At 42.0% G+C, this 20,712-nt stretch overlaps 1 protein-coding gene across 1 annotated transcript in view; it reads left to right on the top strand.

Moving 5' to 3' along the window:
- Window positions 1–9,553: 9,553 nt before the first annotated feature.
- Window positions 9,554–20,712, top strand: part of DLGAP3 (DLG associated protein 3) — a 461,591-nt gene continuing 450,432 nt past the window's right edge. The window contains exon 1 of the mRNA XM_040421907.1: window positions 9,554–9,638. The gene's annotated coding sequence lies outside the window, so the exon portion shown is untranslated. The remainder of the gene's footprint in view (window positions 9,639–20,712) is intronic.

Here is a 20,712-nt window from a genome sequence, read left to right as displayed (position 1 = left end):
TGTGTGTGTGTGTGTTGTCTGTACGGTGTCCTGTTTGGTGTGTGGGCACCTGTACTTATGCTCGGGTTCCAGTCATGGTGGCAGCGGCAGGTAAGTGAGTTTTCTGATGTTCTTACCTGCTGATCCAGATGCTGCATATGGTCACTTCCCTTCCACCTGTTACTAGGCAGCTTGAGACTCTGATTCATCGGAGTCCCTGAGGAACCGGTTGTCTCCTATTCCTGACCCCTATGCCAGGGACCGTCAGGGTCAGTAGGATCTAGGTTCCAGTGCATGAGCTCTCTCACCTTCAGGGCTTGCTCATGCGGTCAGGAGATCAGGCTCAGGATTAGGGCGGCTGTAGGTTGTGGCCTGCTCCCTTCATTGTAGTCTGGCCTAGTAACAGTTCCCATTATACAGTGGGGGTTTTCCCCCACTCCCCACCGTGACACTGTACCAGCTCTGCTCTGTAAAAGCTCTGCATAGCACATTACCTCCAAAACTGGAATAAAAAGTGATCAAAAGACATACACTACTCACAAAAAGTTAGTGATATTTGGCTTGTGGGTGAAATTTCAGGATGAACCTAAAATGCATTTACAGATAAACTTAATGTGACCTTCTCTAAACTTTTGAATGCACATGTCCAGCTGTTTAATGTTTCAGTACTTTTTGCACAACTTGCTGTTCTCTAACAAGAAGCCTAACGGCAAAATTCAAAACAGGTGTTTGATCCATGAATCGCCCAATAAATTTCCTGGTTCAAGTAGAATTGGTATTTAAACAGTGTTCCTCATCATGCTGTTCACATTTTGACATCATTAGACCAAAACGACACCTAACAATTGATCAACAGTACCTCGTGAGGTACTAAGGAAGGTGAGAGGCACCCAAGTGTCACGTCAGACCATTTAAAACCGTTTACATTAGCGTGGTCTGCGTGCTAGACAACCTGCAAGTGTACCTGACCACAGGTATCATCATCTTCCATGGTCCAGGGAGCATCTACACTGGAACGAGGGACCAGTGGACCTCAGTGCTGTTCACTGATAAAAGTTGATTCACGTTGAGCAGAAATTATGGCAGCCAACGATGTTGGAGATGTCAAGGAGAGTGCTATGCATCAGTCACAGTTGTCACCAGATGAACCTTTGGTGGTGGTGGTGTGACAGTGTGGGCAGGTGGATAGAACTGCCCTACACTTTGTAAATGGTATAGTGATAAGCCGATACTACTCGAATAACATCATTAATCTAGTCATTGTGCTTCTGCATGAACAACACAGGCCTAATTTTATCTTCATGGATGACAATGCGCCAGCTTATCCAGGTCACATCATTAGGGAACGGCTGCTGATGATTGGGGTACCTCAAATGGAGTGGCCTGCACTTTCACCAGACCTGAATCCCATTGAAAACCTATGGGATCAGCTGGGTCGTCGTGTAGAGGCTCGTAACTCTGTGCCCCATAACCTTAATGACCTGAGGGCTGCCCTTCAAGAAGAGTGGGATGCCATGCCTCAGCAGACAATAAGTCGATTTGCGAACAGGATGAGACATCGTTGTCAAGCTGTAATTGATGCTCAAGACCACATGACAAGTTTTTGAGACATTGACATTTTTTGTGGGGGTATACCCAACACTGGTGTTGGCTTTTGTTTCAATAAATTGTTTTAGATGAGGAAATCACCTTGAATGCTTCTACTTAAATGCCCTACTTTCTTCATATAATATCACTGTAGCGTGAACTTTTTCCGTTTTCCATAAATTTTACCCGAAAGCCAAATATACCAAACTTTTTTGAGTAGTGTATGTGCCTGTTGTATCAAAATGTTCACAAATTTGAGTCCCCAAAACCTGCCTGTGTTTGTGGAACACTAGGATCACATATGGGATACCTCTAAAAACTTCAGAATCAGGGTAATTATGTTTTTTCTGTTAGTATCTACTTTCTTCTAAAAAGTAATTCAAATGCAAAATCGACAAAAAGAAAAAGAAAATGAAACTTTTAGATTTCACATCCTTTTTGTGTTAATTTATGTGAAACAGTGAGCAAGCTTCCTAACTGCTGTTTTGAATACTTTGGGGGGTACAGTTTTTAAAATGGGGTAATTTATGGAGGGCTTCTAATATATATGCCTCTCAATGCCTCTTCGGAACTAAATTGACCCCTAAAAAAGGTTTTGTAAATTTCTTGAAAACTTGAATAAAAGGTTGCTTATTGGGCATCTGTCAGCAGATTTGTACCCATGAAACTGGCTGGCCTGCTTCATGTGCACCTGGAAGCTGAAGGCATCTGTGTTGGTCCCCTGCTCATATGTGCCCGCATTGCTGAGAAAAATGACTTTTGATATATGCAAATGTGACTCTAGGAGCAACAGGGGCGTTGCCATTACACCTAGAGGCTCAGCTCTCTCTGCAATTGTTGTGCACTCTCTACTTTGATTGACAGGGCCACACATAAAGTAAAAGCTGTGGACTTTTTGTAGTGAGACTTGTGTGCACAAAATCTACAGCATTTACAGTAGCAGCACTGTGGATCAGATTTTAAAAAATCTCATTTACGCACTGCGGAACTATTACGCAACTGTCCACACAACTTGGATTTAAATTCTGCATCAAGTTTATGTTGCTGGTATCTGCAGAGGATTTGACCCTGGGAAGGCAGCATTTCCATGATAATTTCCATTTTGTGGGGATTTTGCATCGGTGGATTAATGGCAGATCTGCTACATGTGGCTGTACCCTTAAACACTCAATCAAAAGTTCAGAAAAAACAAAACATAAAATGTGCATACGGAGTCTATTTTGACCTTAAAATTGAAGGTAATACTGCTGGTTCCCATATGTCCATTTTACTTGGCAGGTACTCTTACTCTAAATAGTGATGTTTTGTAAAGGCACCTCTTTGTCCCCCATGGACTAGCAGGTTTATAGATATCCCATACTGTTCCTGCTCTAATTACACCTCTCAGGGAAGAATGGCTTGCCGGTTTTCTTGTAGCTGGAGTGCAGAGATTATAACTTTGATGGCTGTCAGCACCATGAGAGCTCTGTATATCCTGTGCAAGGACATGCTATCTGTAATCTTGTCTGAAATTTACCCTGGGAACTGACATTGACAAACAAGTTAAAGGGCCACAAAACCTAAAGTTAGCAGCTTATAAAACTGGAAAATGAGCGGCTATAATTTATTTATACGTTTTATTCATTTATATAGCACTTACATCAGTCCCTGTCAACATTGAAGCACACAGTCTGGAAGAAATATGTACACAACTCTTTTTTGGGATTAGTAGTCAGCAAACCCACTGAAGAACACTACGGGCTCTTCCCTGCTTTAAATATGTTTGCAACACCTTTACAATTAATGGCCTATCCTCACCATAGGTCATTACTATGTGATTGGTGGGGGTCTGACACCCAGGACCCTTGCTGATCAGCTATTCTGCAGTAACTCTGGTGGCAGAACTACACAGTTCCATCTGTTGTACAGTGGATGGAGCTGGATATTGCAGCAAAAAAAAAAGCACTTGTGCTTATTCTGGTATTTTTGTTGTTGTTATTTTTACTACTTTTAAATCATAAACATGTTTTTTTTTTATTGATTTGTGTCACCATATTCTGAGACCCATAAACCCATAACTTTTTCCTTCGATGGAGCTCTTTTTTTTCGGGGCAAGATCTAGTTTTTATTGGTATCATTTTGGATTACAAACCATTTTTTATCACATATTTATCTTTTTGTTTTGTGAAGCAAAAAAGGAAATTCTGGTATTGTGCATTTTTTTTTACAGCATTCACCTTGCAAATAAATACCATTACATTGTAATATTTCAGACATTTTGGGTGATACCAATTATGCATTTTTTTTATTATTTATATGATAAGTGAGAAAATAGGATGTGTTTGTGTTTTTTCACTTTTTTTATTTTACAATTTTAATTTTTTCTCCTCCTAAGGCACTTTTGTATTGCAGTGTATTATATTTTTACCATTATCCTAATAAACCCTTTCTCTAGCAGGGTGCAATAAGAATACTACCATGGCAGGCCTGGGGCCTTCACTAGGTTCCTGGCTACCATGACAGAATATGGGAGACATGACGGTTGGAATGCAGTTTCTGGTGTAGAAAAGTCACAAATATTGTTATAAGAGCTGTTTTTTTTACCACATTTGTGACTTTTGTTTCTTTTTCCAACATCCTCGCCACCTTTCCAAAAATTAGGCAGGAGGAGCCAGCTTGTTGACTGGAGCTTCACATTCTGACTCATTTAGAGGGGTTTTCTGGGAGTTTTTATACTGATGACCTATCCTCTGGTTAGCTCATCAGTATCTGATTGTAGGAGTCCAACACCCAGGACCCCTGCTGATCAGCTATTTGAGAAGGCACCGAAACTTGCAGTAGCACCGCGGCCTTCTTGCTGTGTTCCCTAGGCCATGTGATGTCACGTTCATTGGTCACATGGACTAGACGCAGCTCAGCCCCATTGAAGTGAATAGGCCTGAGCTGCAAATCCAAGCACAGCCACTATACAATGTACAGCGCTGTGCTTGGTGAGCATAGAGAAGACCGCCTGCTACTGTGAGAGCCGGTGCCTTCTCAAACAGCTGATCGGCAAGGATCTCAGGTGTCAGACCCCCACTGATTAGATACTGATGACCTATCTGGAAACTGGTGCACGTTACGCCAGAAATCTGTTCTAGCTCCTGGCTGAAGTAGATTTCTGTTTTGGCGCACAGACAGAAGAAGATGTGACAAAGAGAGGGGTGCACCTCTTAATAAATTGATCAGATCTTTTTTCAAACACTAATGTGAAATAATATATTCTTGATAGTTTGTTGCAATGTCTTTCTGAACTTGAGAAATTCTAAATACATCAAAATGTGTTAATATAATGCTTTTGTTATATAGAAAAATAAGGGTCATCCTCTCCAGGCTTTAAAACATCAAGAATTTTCTTTGCCATAATAGGTATCTCATGTACCTTTAGTCTTTCACGTCTTTTCTTCCTTCATCCTTTCATTTCTAACCCTCCTGTTTATACTGTCCCTTCTTCCCTTCTCACTCTCTTTCTCTATTTCTCGAGCTCAAAGCCTTGTGATACAGAGTTCTGCTGCTTTGTTGTTTCCACACATAATTCATCAGAAGATATTCTGCCAGCCTGAGGGGCTATGAATACCCCAACATCACAGGCTTAGGACATAAGGCATGATACAAACATACAGCAATTATCTCCCCAAGAATATTAATAAGATGGATCATTATAGGACTACTTGTCAATTCTATGTATCTTCTCTCCCTGCTGCAATAATTGCTTGTTTTAACTCTTCGCTGGGCATATTTATGTTCCAGCTATATTGAACGTACCGTTTCATACCATATATGTTGGACAGTGTTTTCTAAAAAATAAATGCTAGTCTCTTTTATTGACCACAACCAAACATTTTAGATCATTTTAGTCCACAAGTCCACCATTTGTTATGTCTTTATGCAAATCAATTGATTCCCAATGGATAATTACCATAAAGAGACACCAATGTTCTGTCATTCTTACATTGTTAAAGGATTCATCCCATAAATAATGTAAAAAATGAAAAATCATATGTAAATCTAGTACATGACAACCTCTTTCTAACAAAGCTAGAACCAGCTCTGTACCTCACATGGACCCAGAGATCTCCCCACTCATTGCTCCAATTAGATATATTTCAAGCTGCCAGCTTAGGGGGCATGTCCTTTCTCAGAGGGTTTCCCGTCTGCTGCAGCTGGTGGCAGTTGAAGGATGGGACTGAGCATGTGCTTCCGTCTTAGGCCTCTTTCACACTTGCGTTGTCCGGATCCGGCGTGTACTCCACTTGCCGGAATTACACTCCGGATCCGGAAAAACGCAAGTGTACTGAAAGCATTTGAAGACGGAACCGTCTTCCAAATGCGTTCAGTGTTACTATGGCACCCAGGACGCTATTAAAGTCCTGGTTGCCATAGTAGTAGTGGGGAGCGGGGGAGCGGTATACTTACAGTCCGTGCGGCTCCCCGGGCGCTCCAGAATGACGTCAGAGCGCCCCATGCGCATGGATGACGTGATCCATGTGATCACATGATCCATGCGCTTGGGGCGCCCTGACGTCACTCTGGAGCGCCCGGGGAGCCGCACGGACGGTAAGTACACTGCTCCCCGCTCCCCACTACACTTTACCATGGCTGCCAGGACTTTAGCGTCCCGGCAGCCATGGTAACCACTCTGAAAAAGCTAAATGTCGGATGCGGCAATGCGCCGAAACGACGTTTAGCTTAAGGCCGGATCCGGATCAATGCCTTTCAATGGGCATTAATTCCGGATCCGGCCTTGCGGCAAGTGTTCCGGATTTTTGGCCGGAGCAAAAAGCGCAGCATGCTGCGGTATTTTCTCCGGCCAAAAAACGCTCCGGTCCGGAACTGAAGACATCCTGAACGGATTTCTCTCCATTCAGAATGCATTAGGATAATCCTGATCAGGATTCTTCCGGCATAGAGCCCTGACGACGGAACTCTATGCCGGAACACAACAACGCAGGACAGTGAGCAGGACAGAGAAATTAGAAAAAGAGAAAACAGTAGGTGGCGCTATACAGATAGATTTCATTGAATAACTGAGTAGCTATAATCAATTTTTAATTACTTGCAATTATAAAAGTATTCAGATCCAGGGGCTGCTTTGAAAACAGTAGAATATTTTTTGTGGGACAACTCCTTTAAAGAAGTGGTGTGACAAAAGGGGTTGTGTTAAAACAATAAAAGATTGCATACTCACTACTTAATTCCCTACGGTTTCCAGTGCTGCCTCTTCATTTCTCATCTTTATCGTCAATGCTTGTAGGCTGCAATGGTGACGTAGCCACATATGGCACATGGACTCTGCAGCCAGTTATTGGCTTTCAGTGGTCTCATGCTGTATACCACTGAGGCCAGTCATTGGCTGTAGTTATCACGTGCTGTATATACCTATATTACCACTACAGAGGGGACCAGAGCGGCAGCACTGAAAAGTGGCGGGAGATTATACAATATTTTAAAACATTTTTGGGGTCATTTATCAAACTTGTTTAAAGTAGAACTGCCTTAGTTGCCCACAGAAACCAATCGGATTCCACCTTTCATAGGAGCTGTCAAAAATGAAAGCTGGAATCTGATTGGTTGCTTTGGGCATCTAAGCCAGTTCTACTTTACACCAGTTTTATATATGACCCCATTCGTTGCTATGGAGAGATTGTCAAACAAGTCGCACAATCCTGTTATCTTTTTAAAGCATGATGCATTCTCATTCATCTTGTTTCCATGAATGGTTAAAAGCGCTTCAGAAGCACATTTAGATGCCGACACTTTAAATTTGTCACCCCCAATTAGTGGCCAATTCTTTTACGTTTTATATATATATATATATATATATATATATATATATACATATAATATATATATTTTTTCCATTACGTAGTCCATTATTTCTTGTATGTCAGTAGCCACCTGTCCTCATTTCCTTGTAAATTAATGGAAGACTGTCTGGTTGGATTGAGCCGGAGCATGGTCTTCTCTAAGTGTGATATTTACCCTGGGAACATTGCGTCTCAGGGAGGAGACATTGCTCTGGCTGAATGTTAATAGGCTCATACGAGCATTTCATTAACTAGCAGTACTGCATTGCAGGATTTTACTAGATACAGTCCAGCTTTCTCCGGCCACAGCTGGGAGTGGGGTGAGATTCAGCTTATCAGGACAGGTTCAGTGGTGCAGGGTTTCCATCTTCTGTGGAGCAGGCACAGACAGCCTTATCTAAAATTGTAAATCATCAATACAGACGCAAATGGTGCTTGTTTTCAATCTACTGTCAGAAGGTCTCTTACTGTCTGCTTTGAAGAATAAACCATATCATGGTTGCTGTACAATGTAGACATTCAACCTCATGTACAGGTGAAACTCGAAAAATTAGAATATCGTGCAAAAGTCCATTTATTTCAGTAATGCAACTTAAAAGGAATTGCATTAATGCAACTTAAAATTAGAATTTAGTGAAAAGGATCAGTGTTCTAGGCTCAAAGTGTCACACTCTAGTCAGCTAATTAATCCATACCCCCTGAGCAAAGGGTACCTGAGATTGTGATTTTGGGGTTTCATAAGCTGTAAGCCATAATCATCCAAATTATACCAAATAAAGGCTTGAAATATCTCGCTTTGCATGTAATGAGTCTATCTCATATGTTAGTTTCACCTTTTAAGTTGCATTGCTGAAATAAATGAACTTTGCACGATATTCTAATATTTCGAGTTTCACCTGTAGACTCTTCTATCTACTCTTCTAGGATGGCATCGAGTATACTATTGCTTCAGATGCCAAGATACAGTAACATACTGGCTGATTGCACTGAACTTTGTCTTGGTTCTTTCTAAAGCTTCTGTTTTTATGCCATTCTAAATTACATATTTTTAGAAAAGAAGATTGACCATCTTGGAGGTTTTTTTCCCCATGAGATGAGCACATCCTTTCTTCTTTGTTCCATGTATGTTCAGTCAGTTGTATCCCTAATAGGAGACCAGAGGATGATGTTTTTGGCTGGTGGTAATCCAATAATTATGGCCAGTCGGATGAAGAGCTTGCTCACATGTAGCATTTTAAGCTTAGTTGCCTTGCAATTAGTAAGTAAAAGATGCTAAGGAAAAAATATAGAGAAAGGGTTTTTCACAACCACAACCAGAGTTTCTGTTCTGTATCTTCTTTCATTCTCTATGACAGACAGGGGAGACCTGTCAAATTGTTCTCATTAGTTGATGTAATTAGGTATGTTAAAAATGGCTGTCCTCAAGTGCATTCATTGTTGCCATGGTGATGTGCAATAGTTCTCCTTCCTAGGCCCGTGCGCCGTTTCCTAAACTCCATTAGCAGAATATATCTTCCTTCACAGAAGCACATAAGGTGTCTTTCATCCTCCAGGAGCACCCTCTATGACACTTTTGGTAAAAATGTAATTTTCTTCTTTGTGTTATCATTGATGATTTAATAGTGGTGGTTGTCTGGCTGGTAGTATATTCTTGAATGCACTGAAAAGGGATCAAATAAAGTGAAATGTTACCTTGGAGGCAATGCACATATTAAAGAGGTGTGCAAGCCATTCTTTTTCATCAAAGCAACTCAAAGTGATAATAATCAATAGGAGAATACAGCCTATGGCACTGCAATGCAGATATACCCCTCTCTTGCCAGCGTGCTGTTGCATGAGCCACAACGTAAATCATTTGCAGCTTCACTGAACATTACAGGTGATGCTGTGTGAGACACTTTTCTTGGAGAATTCATATATCTGGTGGAAAAAAATCTGAATGCTATATATATTATTTTACTTATACATATGATCACTTCAAGTCATGCAGTAATCATCTGTTAGATTTCTTTCTTTTTGTCATTGTGTCATCCTTCCCCCTTCTCTTCTATCTGTTCTATTCTGTAACCCTGCCTGATCACGTTCTGCATCTGTATATCTCACTCTGCTGTTCTCTCCTCTCATTCACCTCCCTTCTCTCTCTCTCTCTCTCTCTCTTCTAGCTCATGACAGGGGATCCCGTGAGTTGTGTGACTGGAGCTTCACGGACCATGAAGTCAGCGGGATGTTAGAGTCAGTCTCAGAGCGGTAAGAAAAGCTGAGCTCATTTCACCCTCCGGCACTTTTTCATTTGCCAGTATAAGAAAGATAGATCCGAAAGTCACACGGAGAAGAACTGTAAAAGCCAGATGCCTCAAACTAAGGGCTTGTTCACACGACCGTATGGCTTTTTCAGTGTTTTGCGGGCTGTTTTTAACTGATCTTTTTTTCTGTTTTTTGTTTCAGTAGTGTTTCCGGTTCCATTACGTTTTTCCGTTCCGTTTTTCCGTATGGCATATACAGTATACAGTAATTACATAGAAAAAATTGGGCTGGGCATAACATTTTCTATAGCTGGTTCCGCAGCTTCCGTATACGGAAGACATACGGAGTACATTCCGTATGTGTTCAGTTTTTTTTGCGGAACCATTGACTTGAATAGAGCCACGGAACGTGATTTGCGGGCAATAATAGGACATGTTCTATGTTTGAAAGGAATGAAAAAAGGGAAATACGGAAACGTAATGCATACAGAGTACATTCCATTTTTTTTGCGGAACCATTGAGATGAATGGTTCCGTATATGGACTGTATACAGAACTCAAAAAATGGCCCGTATACGGAACGCAAAAAACTTTCGTGTGAACGAGCCCTAATACACAGATATCGGCGTGTTTTGCAATTTTTAAAAATTTAAAACCATAGGCAGTTTTTAATGCAGCCATCTTCATTCCTTATGAGCAATGAATTGAAGAATTGCTTGTTTTCGTAGGATTCGCTTACTCCATCTGTCCATTGAGGTGGACAATGTATTTTGCAGCATTGAAATGAATCCTTTCTGGTGTGTAACTTGATTTACTGTACATGAATGTTCCAAAGCATGATTCAGTGTAGTTGGTATGTTCACATGGTGCAGTTGTGGCACATTTATGCCATGCGAGCAGGATCCTCACATCAAAAACGGTTGAATTGATGCAGTTCTGTGTGCTAGCACAGATACCACAGCATTTGTTTTACAGATCTGCTTGCATTTTTTCCCCATGCAGTACTGTGCATCGAAAAATAATGGCACAGGGCTGTTTTAGCTCCATGGGGCCCAATGCTGAGTTTATATGTATCCTTCATCTTTAGAGAGAAACAAATACGTACCTCCGAAATATTGAATGGAGTGTTTATGGTGGTCAGGGTTAGGGTCACTAGTCGGCAAAGTTGGCCAAATTTTGGGGTCCCCTGTACACTGTTGCATGTTTATGTCACGTGTGGTTTCTGTTACAGAGATAGCATGGTGGCTCAGTGGTTAGCACTGGTGCCTTCAGTGCTGGGGTCCTAGGTCCAAATCTGTGGAATATGTCAGTGCTATATAAAAGAGTAAATTAAATAAGCAGAGGACTTAAAGGGGTTGTCTGGGCTTTTAATATTGATGACCTATTCTCAGGACAGGTCATCAATATCAGATCGGTGGGGGTCCGACACCCAGTATTAGCATAGGCGTGCGCAGCCTATTGCATTAGGGTGTGCATCCTAAAGCACAAACACACGCCGCGCGCGTATGTATGTATATATATATATTATATACACATACACGCACACACACATATATATATATATATATATTATATATACAGTACAGACCAAAAGTTTGGACACACCTTCTCATTCAAAGAGTTTTCTTTATTTTAATGACTATGAAAATTGTAGATTCACACTGAAGGCATCAAAACTATGAATTAACATATGTGGAATTATATACATAACAAACAAGTGTGAAACAACTGAAAATCTTGGCATTCTCTTGATGAGCTTCAAGAGGTAGTCCCCTGAAATGGTTTTCACTTCATAGGTGTGCCCTGTCAGGTTTAATACGTGGGATTTCTTGCCTTATGAATGGGGTTGGGACCATCAGTTGCGTTGAGGAGAAGTCAGGTGGATACACAGCTGATAGTCCTACTGAATAGACTGTTAGAATTTGTATTATGGCAAGAAAAAAGCAGCTAAGTAAAGAAAAACGAGTGGCCATCATTACTTTATGAAATGAAGGTCAGTCAGTCAGCCGAAAAATTGGGAAAACTTTGAAAGTAAGGGCTATTTGACCATGAAGGAGAGTGAAGGGGTGCTGCGCCAGATGACCTGGCCTCCACAGTCACCGGACCTGAACCCAATCGAGATGGTTTTGGGTGAGCTGGACCGCAGAGTGAAGGCAAAAGGGCCAACAAATGCTAAGCATCTCTGGGAACTCCTTCAAGACTGTTGGAAGACCATTTCAGGTGACTACCTCTTGAAGCTCATCAAGAGAATGCCAAGAGTGTGCAAAGCAGTAATCAAAGCAAAAGGTGGCTACTTTGAAGAACCTAGAATATGACATATTTTCAGTTGTTTCACACTTGTTTGTTATGTATATAATTCCACATGTGTTAATTCATAGTTTTGATGCCTTCATAGTCATGAAAATAAAGAAAACTCTTTGAATGAGAAGGTGTGTCCAAACTTTTGGTCTGTACTGTATATATACACACACACAAATACACTAAGGGGTATCAGGGTACATTATTATACAGGGGTAATATAACTAAGGGGTATTATATTGGCCCCCTCTGTATTAGGCTCCATTCACACGTCCGCAGAATGTGTACGCATCCATTCCGCAATTGTGCGGAACGGGTGCGGACCCATGCATTCTCTATGGGGACGGAATGGATGCGGAAAGCACACAGTGTTCTTTTCGCATCTGCATTTCCGGAGCGGCCTGTCGAACTTCCGCTCTGGAAAAAGATAGAACATGTCCTATTCTTGTCCGCAGCTGCGGACAAGAATAGGCTGTTCTATGGGGGTGCCAGCCGGGTGTATTGCGGATCCGCAAAACACTACGGACATGTGAATGGACCCTAATGGTAATAATTATAGCGCTCTTCAGCCCCTCCAGCATACAGTCCCATGTAAAATACATCACTCCTTGCCTTTAGCCCCTCCAACATACAGTCCCATGTAAAATACAAAACTCCCCCTGCCTTCAGCCCCCCAGCATACAGTCCCATGTAAATAATAGCACCCTTCCTCTCTTCGCCGCCTGCCTTCGGGCCCTTCAGCATACAGTCCCATGTAAAATACATCACTCCCCGCCTTCAGCCCCTCCAACATGCAGTCCCATGTAAAATACAAAACTCCCCCAGACTTCAGCCCCTCCAGCATACAGTCCCATGTAAAATACATCACTCACTCTGCCTTTAGCCCCTCCAGCATACAGTCCCCATGTAAATAATATCACATCACCCCCCTCTGTTCAGACCCCTCTAACATACAGTCTCCAGTGCAAGGATTATTCCTCCTCCCTTCAACCCCTTCAAAAAGCCTCCCAAGTAAACATACCAGTCAATCTTCTCCTCCACATACTGACCTATGGCTTCTGCTCCTCCTTCCAACAACGTGCTCTGTTGAATCTCCTGCACATCTTGAGGCCCCGCCCCCTGTATGACGAGACTCCGCCTCTTCCTCCGATCATCATCCCTCCCTGGAGAAAATCCATTGGCTGTACTGTCTCATAAGCTTCAGACCACTCGCCTGAAGCCTATGTGAAGGATGGGATCGGGAGTTGGCAGATGGCAGTGCAGCACAGAGGTGATGATTAGGGTGTGCCCAGGCACACCCGGCACACCCCGTGCGCACGCCTATGAGTATCAGCTGTATGAGGAGATGGCATGTACAGTGCGCACATCCTGTCTCTCTTCCTGCTTTGCCATAGACAGCAGCGGTGAGCAGGACAGGAGATGGCACGCGCGCACTATACACGCCATCTCCTCATGCAGCTGATCGTGGGGGTATCAGGTGTCGGACCCCGCCAATCTCATATTGATGACCTATCCTGAGACGAGGTCATCAATATTAAAAGCCCAGACAACTTCTTTAAGGGAGGGGGTCTCTGCCAGCATGCTGACAATGTTGTGCACCTTTTGCATTTTTATAAACTTTCCTGTATAAATTTCATCTAGATGACGAAAAAATCATCCAATTTTAAGTAATTGCTTGTGCTTGATTAGCATCATCAGGAGAATGTCTAGTTTGTTTTGCATGTTTACCACGATTTAATGCAAATAGAGCCGGTTGCCTATCATGAGAGTAAAGATGTCTGTATCCAGTCTCATGGAGCTGGATAAACCTTAATGGATGAAAACACAAAGTCTTGAAAGCCCTCCTTATTTTGGCAATACTAATGCTAACTTCTAAACTGAGAATGAAGAGTTAAAATGGTTATTATCCTCAGGATAGGTCATCATTATTACATTGGCGGGAGTCCCGACACCCCTGCTAATCAGCTGTTTCAGGGAGCCATTGTGGTCACCATCTGGTGAGCACAGCCGTCTCACGGCAGCTTTCCAAGCACAGCACCGTACATTGTATAGCAGCTATACTTGGTATTGCATCTTAGCCCCATTGACTTGAATGGGGCTGAGCTGCCACTAGGCCATTTGACCTAGGAAGAGGACACATGCTCACAAACAGCTTCTAACAGCTGATCGTCAGGGGTCCTGGGTGTCAGACCCTCACCATTCTGATATTGATGACCTATCCCAAGGATAGATCATCAATATAAATTCCCGAATAACCCCTTTAAGAAGTCCTGACAAACAAGCTCAACTCAGTAAACATATAATGAAAATGTATGAAATCATTAGGAGATACTGCACATCTATGGTGCACAGCCAAGCAATTGCATTGTTGCAGCATGATCTCCATGGTAAAGCTCTCATCTTGATTTATAGGAACAGCTATATTGATGAATCTATGGATTGTCTGTTTTGGACAACCTTTTTTTCATATCATAGATCTTCCCTTCAGTTGTCATGAATGGAGCATCCTTGTAATGCACACACACGCTGTGTCCTCCATGATTTTATATGGTTGTGGGAGACGAGTGGCTGCCAGACAATTCTGGAAGAGGCTTATGCCCCAGCAAAATAAAGGACTGGACATGTTGTAATAGCCGAATTACTGGCAGATTTGAACAACCCTTGTCTAATATCTTACTTACCGTTAATTCTACCACCATGCCACTATCCACTGTGACTGAAAATTGTTGTGCACTTAAACATCATTTTATGGAGATTGAATATGATTCGAGGTTTCTGAAGATTCCTGAGAATATATAGTGCCAGAATGTATCGAACAATAAATGTCTTAGATTTGCTTCACTCTTGTGTCAGGTTTTTCATTTCTGATAGGCCCATGACAGATCTGTATCCTATTATAATGAAAGCTTGACTTTAATAGGTTATGTCAGATTTCTAGTTGTTTTATGAATTGGATAGAATAACAATGAAAATTATACTACTCTGGTTGTCAAAACAATGGAAATCTGACATAAAGGAACCTAGCCAACAAAATCTTATTAATATGCTTAGGGACATTAACCCCTTAACAATTGGGCCAGTTTTGGCCTTTAGGACCAGATCTTTTCTTGATTTTTCCTCTTAGCATTCCAGTGACCATAACTTATTGTTCTCTGTAATTGTTAGAGAATTTTTTAATCTTTTGTGTAGGACAAGTTGTACTTCATGTAGTTACTTTTTGGTAGATATAAATTAGTGTTGAATTCATAATAACTTTTATTCTACCAAAAATACTGAGAAATAGCAATTCTGCTGCATTTTTAATCTATTTTTATCATGGCATATAGTGGTCATCATGAATGATGCTATATATTTATTGTACGGATTGTTACAGCTGTGATATTAAAGGAGTTGTCTCACTCCGGCAAATGGCATTTATCATGTAGAGAAAGTTAATGCAAGGCACTTACTAATGTATTGCCTCCTTTCCTGTCCATTTGCCTCCTTTGTTGGCTTAAATAATTTTTCCAGTGCATTATACACTGCTCGTTTCCAAGAGTTATGGGCACCACTACAGCGCAGATACAAGACGGCCAGATTAGGATCTGCTGCACATTCGTGCCTATACATGTTCTCACAGAGAGGCCGGTGCTTTTTCCTGTAGTGTGTAAGCACAGCCATTGCTACTGGATTTCAGTGGTGGCGGTAACCCCTGGATACAAGCAGTGTATAATGTCATAAAAACATGAATCAAGGCAGCAAAGAAGGCAATATGGACAATCACAATACCTTAGTAAATGCCTTGTATTAACTTTGTCTACATGATAAATTCCATTTGCTGAAGTGAACCAACTCCTTTAAGAAGTATGGGGGTCATTTGCTATACTGAAATATGCCTAAATTAGGCGTATTTCAGGCACAAATGGCGACGCAATGGTTAGTGCGCTAGCTGCGTCTAAAACACCGGACTGAATTAATGTGCCCCTATGTCTATATCATTCCATTTTATGGGATTTACAATGGATTCGGAAAGTCTTCACACGCTTTGACTTTTTTCACATTTTGTTATTTTGAGGCTTTGTGCTAAATTAAGAAAAAAAATCTAATTCATTTTGCACTCAATACCCCATAATGATAAAGTGAAAAACGGAAGATTAGAATTCTTTGCTTATTTACACTGCGTGCAGAATTATTAGGCAAATGAGTATTTTGACCACATCATCCTCTTTATGCATGTTGTCTTACTCCAAGCTGTATAGGCTCGAAAGCCTACTACCAATTAAGCATATTAGGTGATGTGCATCTCTGTAATGAGAAGGGGTGTGGTCTAATGACATCAACACCCTATATTAGGTGTGCATAATTATTAGGCAACTTCCTTTCCTTTGGCAAAATGGGTCAAAAGAAGGACTTGACAGGCTCAGAAAAGTCAAAAATAGTGAGATTTCTTGCAGAGGGATGCAGCACTCTTAAAATTGCAAAGCTTCTGAAGCGTGATCATCGAACAATCAAGCGTTTCATTCAAAATAGTCAACAGGGTCGCAAGAAGCGTGTGGAAAAACCAAGGCGCAAAATAACTGCCCATGAACTGAGAAAAGTCAAGCGTGCAGCTGCCAAGATGCCACTTGCCACCAGTTTGGCCATATTTCAGAGCTGCAACATCACTGGAGTGCCCAAAAGCACAAGGTGTGCAATACTCAGAGACATGGCCAAGGTAAGAAAGGCTGAAAGACGACCACCACTGAACAAGACACACAAGCTGAAACGTCAAGACTGGGCCAAGAAATATCTCAAGACTGATTTTTCTAAGGTTTTATGGACTGATGAAATGAGAGTCTTGATGGGCCAGATGGATGGGCCCGTGGCTGGATTGGTAAAGGGCAGAGAGCTCCAGTCCGACTCAGACGCCAGCAAGGTGGAGGTGGAGTACTGGTTTGGGCTGGTATCATCAAAGATGAGCTTGTGGGGCCTTTTCGGGTTGAGGATGGAGTCAAGCTCAACTCCCAGTCCTACTGCCAGTTTCTGGAAGACACCTTCTTCAAGCAGTGGTACAGGAAGAAGTCTGCATCCTTCAAGAAAAACATGATTTTCATGCAGGACAATGCTCCATCACACGCGTCCAAGTACTCCACAGCGTGGCTGGCAAGAAAGGGTATAAAAGAAGAAAATCTAATGACATGGCCTCCTTGTTCACCTGATCTGAACCCCATTGAGAACCTGTGGTCCATCATCAAATGTGAGATTTACAAGGAGGGAAAACAGTACACCTTTCTGAACAGTGTCTGGGAGGCTGTGGTTGCTGCTGCACGCAATGTTGATGGTGAACAGATCAAAACACTGACAGAATCCATGGATGGCAGGCTTTTGAGTGTCCTTGCAAAGAAAGGTGGCTATATTGGTCACTGATTTGTTTTTGTTTTGTTTTTGAATGTCAGAAATGTATATTTGTGAATGTTGAGATGTTATATTGGTTTCACTGGTAAAAATAAATAATTGAAATGGGTATATATTTGTTTTTTGTTAAGTTGCCTAATAATTATGCACAGTAATAGTCACCTGCACACACAGATATCCCCCTAAAATAGCTAAAACTAAAAACAAACTAAAAACTACTTCCAAAAATATTCAGCTTTGATATTAATGAGTTTTTTGGGTTCATTGAGAACATGGTTGTTGTTCAATAATAAAATTAATCCTCAAAAATACAACTTGCCTAATAATTCTGCACTCCCTGTACTGAAAAGGGAAAACAAAAATCTTTCATTGACATAATTATTCAGACCCTTTACTCAGGACTTAGTTGGATCACCTTTGGCAGGATGCCACAAAGTTTGCACACTTGGATTTGGGATTTTTTGGCATTCCTCACTGCAAAATCTCTCAAGCTCTGTTAGGTTAAATGGGGACTGTTGGTGGACAGCCATTTTCAGGCCTTTCCAAAGACCTTTCCCTAAGCCACTCCTATGTTGTCTTGGCGGTGTGCTTAGGGTCATTGTCTTATTGGAAGGTGAATCTTCAGGTTTTTCTTAAGATTATCTCTGTACTCTGTGCTCTAGTCAGCTTTCTCTCAACTCTGATCAGTCTCCTGTCCAAGCTGCTGTAAAAAAACACTCCTAAAGCATGGTGCTGCCACCATGCTTTACTGTTGGGATGATATTGGGCAGGTGATGAGCAGTGCCTGTTTTCCTCTAGACATGATGTTTAGAATTGAGGCCAAAAAGTTCAATCTTGGTTTCATTAGACCAGAGAATCTTGTTTCTCACAGTATGAGAGTCCTTTAGGTTCTTTTTTACAAACTGCAGACAGGCTTTCATTTGCCTTTTACTGAGGAGAGGGTTAATTCTGGCTAATCAATTTACTATAAATCCCAGAATGGTGTAGTGCTGCAGTGATTGTGGACCTTCTGGAAATTTCTCTTTTTGCTCACAGGATCTTTGGAGCTCAGTGACCAAGGCCCTTACCTAGTTTGGTGGTGCAGGAGGAGTCATAGTTCTTTCAAGTGTCTTCCATTTAAGAATCATGAACACCACCGTGCTCTTGGGAGCTTTCAGTGCAGCATGGCTTGCTTTTTGCTCTGATATGCATTGTCAGCTGTGAGACCCTATATACATAGGGGGGTGTCTTTCCAAATAATGTCCAATATACAAGATTTACCACAGATGGTCAAAGATGATCGAAAGAAATGGGAAGCCCCCAGAACTAAATTTCAAGTATCAGAGCAAAGGATTTGAATACTTATGTTAATGTAAAATTTAAGTTTTTCTCCTTTATTAAATTTGCAAAAATTTCCTAATTTATTTAGAAATTTATTTAGAAGTCGATTGCAGATTCATGGGGGGACTTGAATTTGTTTGATTTTAGAGCAAGGCTGCAACATAACAAAATGTGAAAGGGTCTAAAGAATCTCTGATGCCTTGTACATTGTTTCATTTTAACCGCCTCAGGACCGCCGTACGCAGGATTGCGTCCTGGCGGCGGCCTTGCTCTTCTGGGTGGACGCATATACGCGTCCTCTCGCGAGACGCGAGATTTCCTGTGAACGCGCGCACACAGGCGCGCACGTTCACAGGATCGGAAGGTAAGCGAGTGGATCTCCAGCCTGCCAGCGGCGATCGTTCGCTAGCAGGCTGGAGATGCGATTTTTTTAACCCCTAACAGGTATATTAGACCCTGTTTTGATAACAGCGTCTAATATACCTGCTACCTGGTCCTCTGGTTGTCCCTTTTGTTTGGATCGACCACCAGAGGACACAGGCGGCTCAGTAATAAGTAGCACCAAGCACCACTACACTATACCTACCCCTGTCACTTATTAACCCCTTATTAACCCCTTATCACCCCATATAGACTCCCTGATCACCCCCCTGTCATTGATCACCCCCCTGTCATTGATCACCCCCCTGTCATTGATCACCCCCTTGTAAGGCTCCATTCAGACGTCCGTATGATTTTTACGGATCCACGGATACATGGATCGGATCCGCAAAACACATACGGACGTCTGAATGGAGCCTTACAGGGGGGTAATCAATGACGGGGGTGATCACCCCATATAGACTCCCTGATCACCCCCCTGTCATTGATCACCCCCCTGTAAGGCTCCATTCAAACGTCCGTATGTTTTTTACAGATCCACGGATACATGGATCGGATCCGCAATACACATACGGACATCTGAATAGAGCCTTATAGGGGGGTGATCAATGACAGGGGGGTGATCACCCCATATACACTCCCTGATCACACCCCTGTTATTGATCACCCCCCTGTCATTGATCACCCCCCTGTAAGGCTCCATTCAAACGTCTGTATGTTTTTTTACGGATCCACGGATACATGGATCGGATCCGCAAAACACATACGGACATCTGAATGGAGCCTTACAGGGGGGTGATCAATGACAGGGGGGTGATCACCCCATATACACTCCCTGATCTCACCCCTGTCATTGATCACCCCCCTGTAAGGCTCCATTCAGACATTTTTTTGGCCCAAGTTAGCAGAAATTATTATTTTTTTCTTACAAAGTCTCATATTCCACTAACTTGTGTCAAAAAATAAAATCTCACATGAACTCCCCATACCCCTCACGGAATCCAAATGCGTAAAAATTTTTAGACATTTATATTCCAGACTTCTTCTCACGCTTTAGGGCCCCTAGAATGCCAGGGCAGTATAAATACCCCACATGTGACCCCATTTCGGAAAGAAGACACCCCAAGGTATTCCGTGAGGGTCATATTGAGTCCATGAAAGATTGAAATTTTTGTCCCAAGTAAGCGGAAAGGGAGACTTTGTGAGAAAAAAAAATAAAAAATCTATTTCCGCTAACTTGTGCCAAAAAAAAAAAAAATTAGATGAACTCGCCATGCCCCTCATTGAATACCTTGGGGTGTCTTCTTTCCAAAATGGGGTCACATGTGGGGTATTTATGCTGCCCTGGCATTTTAGGGGCCCTAAAGCGTGAGAAGAAGTCTGGGATCCAAATGTCTAAAAATGCCCTCATAAAAGGAATGTGGGCCCCTTTGCCCACCTAGGCTGCAAAAAAGTGTCACACATCTGGTATCACCGTACTCAGAAGAAGTTGGGCAATGTGTTTTGGGGTGTCATTTTACATATACCCATGCTGGGTGAGAGAAATATCTCGGTCAAATGCCAACTTTGTATAAAAAATTGGGAAAAGTTGTCTTTTGCCGAGATATTTCTCTCACCCAGCATGGGTATACGTAAAATGATACCCCAAAACACATTGCCCAACTTCTCCTGAGTACGGAGGGCCCACATTCCAAAGAGCACCTTTC

Source organism: Bufo bufo, chromosome 3 (assembly GCF_905171765.1).
Source record: "Bufo bufo chromosome 3, aBufBuf1.1, whole genome shotgun sequence".
Classification (NCBI taxonomy): Eukaryota; Metazoa; Chordata; class Amphibia; order Anura; family Bufonidae; genus Bufo; species Bufo bufo.
The sequence above is the reverse complement of the archived record's forward strand: the minus strand, read 5'-3'. Positions and strand labels throughout refer to the sequence as shown.